Genomic DNA, 8,054 nt, shown 5'->3' on the forward strand with positions numbered 1-8,054 from the left:
ACTGTACCAGACTATGATTGTTGTCCCACCACTGTACCAGACTATGATTGTTGTCCCACCACTGTACCAGACCATGATTGTTGTCCCACCACTGTACCAGACCATGATTGTTGTCCCACCACTGTACCAGACTATGATTGTTGTCCCACCACTGTACCAGACTATGATTGTTGGCCCTCCTCCATGTTGTCCCACCACTATACCACACCCTAATGTAAACACCTGAGCAGCCTACCTGGCAGCAGACACAGCCAGGTGAAACATCTTGAGACGCTGGCCCTCCCCCATGTTGTCCCACCACTGTACCACACCCTAATGTAAACACCTGAGCAGCCTACCTGGCAGCAGACACAGCCAGATGAAACATCTTGAGACGCTGGCCCTCCTCCATGTTGTCCCACCACTATACCACACCCTAATGTAAACACCTGAGCAGCCTACCTGGCAGCAGACACAGCCAGATGAAACATCTTGAGACGCTGGCCCTCCTCCATGTTGTCCCACCACTGTACCACACCCTAATGTAAACACCTGAGCAGCCTACCTGGCAGCAGACACAGCCAGATGAAACATCTTGAGACGCTGGCCCTCCTCCATGTTGTCCCACCACTGTACCACACCCTAATGTAAACACCTGAGCAGCCTACCTGGCAGCAGACACAGCCAGGTAAAACATCTTGAGACGCTGGCCCTCCTCCATGTTGACCCACTCAGCCCCAGGTCTCCACACAGTCAACAGGCAGCCTGCAACAGGTAAAGGTCGTCTACTTCACATGGTCATACAAGTCATTGGCTACCTGCTAACATCATTCAATGGCTACCTGCTACCACCATTCAGTGGCAACCTACTCAGCAGTTAATGGCTACCTGCTAATAATTAGATAGCTACCTGCTACCACCATTAAATGGTTCAAGATCCATTATTAAATAGTTACCTGCTAGCACCATAAAATGGCTGCCTGCTACCACCATTTAATGGCTACCTGCTACAAGCAGGCCAAACCCTGATTCTATTATTGTTTTAAGCAGGAACTTGTTTTCTCACATTTCTAAATGTTAAATCCGTTTAGCCACTTACATGTTTTGTTATCTATATCCAGGTTGCAGCATCCGTTGACCTTGAACTTCATGACGGGCACCACATTGCGGGTTTCCTAAAGAGAGATTTTGGTTCATATATTTCAACTATCTTGATCTTTAATGCTAAATAACTAGACATTTTTATGTATTCAATTGATAATAATTTCTAAATTATACGCAGCAAACATTGATTTACACCATCAGCCTTATCAAAATGCGTAACATGTGGTTATGAAAAAACTTTATTCAAAACATGTTAAAGTTACTAGAGTTGCTGAGTTGGCATAAGTAACTCCACAAATGTTTAGATAGTGAACTATACATTTTTTAGCTTAAACGACCAGTGATTTACTGAATCAGTGTCGTCAGTGAAGACTTCAAACTACATCAGACAGGTGAGGTATAGAACTTACCTGTCCAGACTCCTTCATGGCATCCATCATCTTTTCCCTCATCTACTACATCAGACAGGTGAGGTATAGAACTTACCTGTCCAGACTCCTTCATGGCATCCATCATCTTTTCCCTCATCTACTACATCAGACAGGTGAGGTATAGAACTTACCTGTCCAGACTCCTTCATGGCATCCATCATCTTTTCCCTCATCTCCTACATCAGACAGGTGAGGTATAGAACTTACCTGTCCAGACTCCTTCATGGCATCCATCATCTTTTCCCTCATCTACTACATCAGACAGGTGAGGTATAGAACTTACCTGTCCAGACTCCTTCATGGCATCCATCATCTTTTCCCTCATCTCCTACATCAGACAGGTGAGGTATAGAACTTACCTGTCCAGACTCCTTCATGGCATCCATCATCTTTTCCCTCATCTCCTACATCAGACAGGTGAGGTATAGAACTTACCTGTCCAGACTCCTTCATGGCATCCATCATCTTTTCCCTCATCTCCTACATCAGACAGGTGAGGTATAGAACTTACCTGTCCAGACTCCTTCATGGCATCCATCATCTTTTCCCTCATCTACTACATCAGACAGGTGAGGTATAGAACTTACCTGTCCAGACTCCTTCATGGCATCCATCATCTTTTCCCTCATCTCCTACATCAGACAGGTGAGGTATAGAACTTACCTGTCCAGACTCCTTCATGGCATCCATCATCTTTTCCCTCATCTCCTACATCAGACAGGTGAGGTATAGAACTTACCTGTCCAGACTCCTTCATGGCATCCATCATCTTTTCCCTCATCTCCTACATCAGACAGGTGAGGTATAGAACTTACCTGTCCAGACTCCTTCATGGCATCCATCATCTTTTCCCTCATCTCCTACATCAGACAGGTGAGGTATAGAACTTACCTGTCCAGACTCCTTCATGGCGTCCATCATCTTTTCCCTCATCTCCTGCTGCCTCCTGTCCATGTCTACCTGTTTGTATTCCATCAGTTTTCTCACCTGGCTGGCACTCAACTGTTGCTGAAAGAGTTAACAACCAGACACAGGTAAGTCACATGGTAAATGGTTTAGCTAAGTCGTAGTACTGACCATTATGTTAGTGGTAGCACTAGCCACTGACCTTTACCTTGGTGGTAATATTATACTGACCATTACCATTGTGGCAGGACTAACCCAATGACCTTGAACTTCGCAGTAGTGCTACATCACTGGCTTTGACCAAAGTGGTAGTACTCCTCCACTGACCATTGCCTTTGAGGTAGCCTTACTGACCTTTACCTTTGTGTTAGTACTAAGCTACTGACCGTTCCATCATTCTAGTACTCTCCCCCTGACCTTGACCTTAGTGGTAGTACTAGCCACTGACCATTACCTTAGTGGTAATATTAGACTACTGATCATTAACATGTGTGGTAGCACTAGCCTACTGACCTACAGTTTCAAATAACTGATAGAATCCATTTTTCAACACAACAAAAAAACATGTCTTTAGTTGGATCCTTTTTGTTTATTTATTTATTTTTTTTTGTTATTTTATTTATAACCTCACACAAATAGGGACCAAAAGTGAAAAACAAAAAGGACATTTTATTACCTGAAACTCTTCAGGGTTCATAGAGTTCTGGACAGCCTCATAAAGTTCAAGGCCAGTTGATAACATTTCAATTTCTTTTTTTGTCAACTTTCTGTTCCTTAGCTTCCTTCCTGTAAAATAATTTTACAATTTTTTTTGTTATTTCTACTACAATAACACCCAAACATAAGATTACTTGATTAAAACTAAATTATTCCATAAATGTCATGTATTAACCTAAAGCTTCCCTATTGTCATACACAGTCACCTGAAAAAAGTCAGCCACCTCCCTTCCACATTAAAGGACATTACACCCGTTATTGAATAAATTGAAATGTAATTAAATTGAAATTAAATTAACGAACAGATACTAAACTAACTTTTTCCAAATTCACTCTGCACTGACAAGGTGATGTGGTTAAAAAACTTACCATTTTGCTTGTCTATTGCCTATAACTTAAGCAAACACTGTAGGCTTACCTGTAGGCTTACCTAATAGATACTAAACTAAATAATCCAGAACCCATCTACATTGACAAGGTGATGTGGTTAAACAGCTTACCATTTTGCTTGTCTATTGCCTATAACTTATGCAAACACTGTAGGCTTACCTGTAGGCTTACCTAACAGATACTAAACTAAATAATCCAGAACCCATCTACATCGACAAGGTGATGTGGTTAAACAGCTTACCATTTTGCTTGTCTATTGCCTATAACTTAAGCAAACACTGTAGGCTTACCTGTAGGCTTACCTAACAGATACTAAACTAAATAATCCAGAACCCATCTACATTGACAAGGTGATGTGGTTAAACAGCTCACCATTTTTTCTGTCTGTCGCCTGGTCCTCAAATGACGAGTACATTTTCTCTATCAGCATCTGTCTCTTGTCCTCGTGTTTCATCCTAGCCTGGTCCTCTTCCTCGGCTGTACGGAAGATAGAGCCTCCCTCTTTCAGCTTTTCCATGTACTGTAGTTTTAATTTTAAAAATAAATGCATATAAATATTGTCTTTAATAATATAAAACTTTTTTAATTGTCTTATAGAATTATAATAAGAATACATTCTCACCACCTTATCCACAATCCACTTACCATGACCAGATACATTCTCACCACATTATCCACAATCCACTTACCATGACCCAATACATTCTCAGAACATTATCCACAATCCATTTACCATCACTGGATACATTCTCACCACCTTATCCACAATCCACTTACCATGACTGGATACATTCTCACCACCTTATCCAAAATCCACTTACCATGACTGGATACATTCTCACCACATTATCCAAAATCCACTTAACATAACTGGATACATTCTCACCACCTTATCCAAAATCCACTTACCATAACTGGATACATTCTCCCCTCCTTATCCACAATCCACTTACCATGACTGGATACTTCCTAGCCACCACCACATCCACACACCCCACCGTCCCGCCCGTGGGCTCTAGTGAAGCAAGCGGCACACACAGAGCAGATGGAGGGGACGTGTAGCCCAGCTTTGTGTACCACTTGGCTGGTCTGGTGGAGTTGCCACACAGCTTTAGAGCTGTGCCTTCTTTCAGCTGATCAAGTTCGGCAAAAAAAAAAATTTCTACTATCACTAATTTAATTTAAGCATACATAAAGATATAAATAGTTATGATATGTAAATGAAGCAGAGCATTTCCCTTAGTTATTTCCCCTAAACATAGCCACCAGATGCATTACAATCTCCCTGGTGCATCCCCCCCCCCCCCCCCACCAAAAAGAACTGTAGTAAGATTTTACACCCAGTTGAAGACAAGTGGAGCCAAATTTTGATTTCACATTAAAAATTATTAAACAGTTAGACACAGGTCTTAAATAACTAGAGGGTGGGTGGTTGTTAATTTAATAATGCTAGAGCTCATGGCTGTTGTTCTTTAAGGTTTAGAGTCCACTTTCAATCATGTGATCATATAACATACTGTATTTGTTATAGATATTTTTTTAACTACACAGATTTGTTTATTGATGGCTGACAGAGTTTGTTCCCCTTATGTAACAGTTCATTCCTACAATAGATTTTTTACTTTCTCGTATATACAGAGTATATAGAAAGTCTTGTAATCGTGCACAAAATATTTTTTTTAAATCGAGATTTGCACCTTTTACACCTCCCTGAAAAACATAATTTTGCAATCTTGTCCGTATGTCTGTGTATGTATGTGTGTCTGTAAACACGATAACTAGAGTACCATTACAGCTAGGTTGATGAAATTTCATATATAAGTATTATATCAAATTTGTAGATCCGTATCATTTTTTGAGCGATTTCCGATAACCGGAAGTGGAACTTTTTCTAATTTTAATTTTTCAAAAGTCTATAACGAGTACTATTTCAGATAATTCTCTGTCTTCTATCAAATTTTGAGTAATTTCCGTTGACCGGAAGTAGTAATTTACGCTATTTCCGATTTTAAAAAAAAAATGCATGTGAATTTATAAAGTGCTAATATCCCGCACTATTATGCACATTTTGTTTGGAGTTCACTTGGTGTGCAATTCTTTTTTCTACGAGATTCTATTCTATTATAAAAAGTTTAAGTAATAATGGATTAAAAATATTGTCTATATCCCGAGTTGCCATCCCCCATAGTGTTATATAAGAATTTTCGAGAAAGTTTAAGGGAGATCACTCCCGGTTTATTTTCATTGATGGCTGACAGAGTTTGTCCCCTTATGTACTATGAGACACCAGACACACTACCTCCAATAGATTTTTGTATTGATGGCTGACAGAGTTTGTTCCCCTTATGTACACAACATACACTACTTCCAATAGATTTTTTTCATTGATGGCTGACAGCGTTTGTACTATGAGACACCACACAGACTACCTCAAATAGATTTTTTTGATGACTGACAGAATCTGTTCCCCTTATGTAACAGTTAACTCACAACAATAGATTTGTTCATTGATGTCTGACAGAGTTTGTTCCCTTATGTTCAATGAGACACTACATACACTACCTCCAATAGATTTTTTTTATTGATGGCTGACAGAGTTTGTTCCCCTTATGTACCACAATACCGCGTTTACACTTGCGACATGTATACTATACATGGTTAGAAAAAAAACTTCGCAATAAGTGAGTATGCTCCCATATTAACTTAGGCCCTATAGTGAAGTTTTTTTTTTCTAGAAATGTATAGTATACATGTCGCAAGTGTAAACGCTGTATTAGACACCACAAACACTACCTCCAAAGGACTGCAGGCATCCTGTGAACCAACCAGCTCAGCACCGCTGGTAACCAGCTTATCCCCTGGCTCTAGTCTTTTCCTGGCAACCAGGTCCTGTAGTCTGGGGTCCAGCAGGGCATTGATGGAGTACCAGCCATCGGTCAGTTCAACAGTCAGCTAGAAATATCAACATAAAATATTTCAGCCATTGGTCAGTTTAACAGTCCGCTAGAAATATCAACATTAAAATATTTCAGCCATTGGTCAGTTCAACAGTCCGCTAGAAATATCAACATTAAAATATTTCAGCCATCGGTCAGTTCAACAGTCCGCTAGAAATATAAACGTTAAAATATTTCAGACATTGGTCAGTTCAACAGTCCGCTAGAAATATAAACGTTAAAATATTTCAGACATTGGTCAGTTCAACAGTCCGCTAGAAATATAAACGTTAAAATATTTCAGACATTGGTCAGTTCAACAGTCCGCTAGAAATATAAACGTTAAAATATTTCAGACATTGGTCAGTTCAACAGTCAGCTAGAAATATAAACGTTAAAATATTTCAGACATTGGTCAGTTCAACAGTCAGCTAGAAATATAAACGTTAAAATATTTCAGACATTGGTCAGTTCAACAGTCCGCTAGAAATATAAACGTTAAAATATTTCAGCCATCGGTCAGTTCAACAGTCCGCTAGAAATATCAACATTAAAATATTTCAGACATTGGTCAGTTCAACAGTCCGCTAGAAATATCAACATTAAAATATTTCAGACATTGGTCAGTTCAACAGTCCGCTAGAAATATAAACGTTAAAATATTTCAGCCATCGGTCAGTTCAACAGTCCGCTAGAAATATCAACATTAAAATATTTCAGACATTGGTCAGTTCAACAGTCCGCTAGAAATATCAACATTAAAATATTTCAGACATTGGTCAGTTCAACAGTCCGCTAGAAATATCAACATTAAAATATTTCAGCCATTGGTCAGTTCAACAGTCAGCTAGAAATATCAACATTAAAATATTTCAGCCAGCAGTCAGTTCAACAGTCCGCTAAAAATATCAACATTAAAATATTTCAGCCATCGATTAGTTCAACAGTCAGCTAGAAATATCAACATTAAAATATTTCAGCCATTGGTCAGTTCAACAGTCAGCTAGAAATATCAACATTAAAATATTTCAGCCAGCAGTCAGTTCAACAGTCCGCTAAAAATATCAACATTAAAATATTTCAACCATTGGTCAGTTCAACAGTCAGCTAAGTCAGTAAAGAAGTAAATCATTGTAGTAATAGAAAGTTATGGTCAGTCATATAGAAGTAATGTTTAGGAAAGTGGAGTTAGGATTAGTAGTAGATTGACTGTGTATATGTGTATGTTAAATAAACTTGGAGGTGTTTCAACTGAGTTTTATATATATTTCCCACTGGAGAAATCTGTACAGGATTAACATCAGGAGGGTTGATCCCCTGACACGTATATCTACAAATACATATATATATATAAAACCATCTCTCCTCACCACACACTGTATAGTGTGGTTTAGATTAGTGTTGTGGTTAATCTAGCCACTCACCTGCCCATCTGGTCTTGTGGTGACTGAGGCCACACACAGGGCCAACCTTTTACAAGGGGTGTCATCTCTTTCTAGAATTTTCTTTAAAGCAGATCTGTGGGGAGTATTAGAATAGACAGGCTGTAATAGATGGATAAAGACTGGGAGGTCTAGAGCTCTGACAAAGC

The sequence above is a fragment of the Physella acuta genome, unplaced genomic scaffold, assembly GCF_028476545.2.
Source record: "Physella acuta isolate Inbredline_101_S28 unplaced genomic scaffold, ASM2847654v3 ptg001027l, whole genome shotgun sequence".
NCBI classification, from domain to species: domain Eukaryota; kingdom Metazoa; phylum Mollusca; class Gastropoda; family Physidae; genus Physella; species Physella acuta.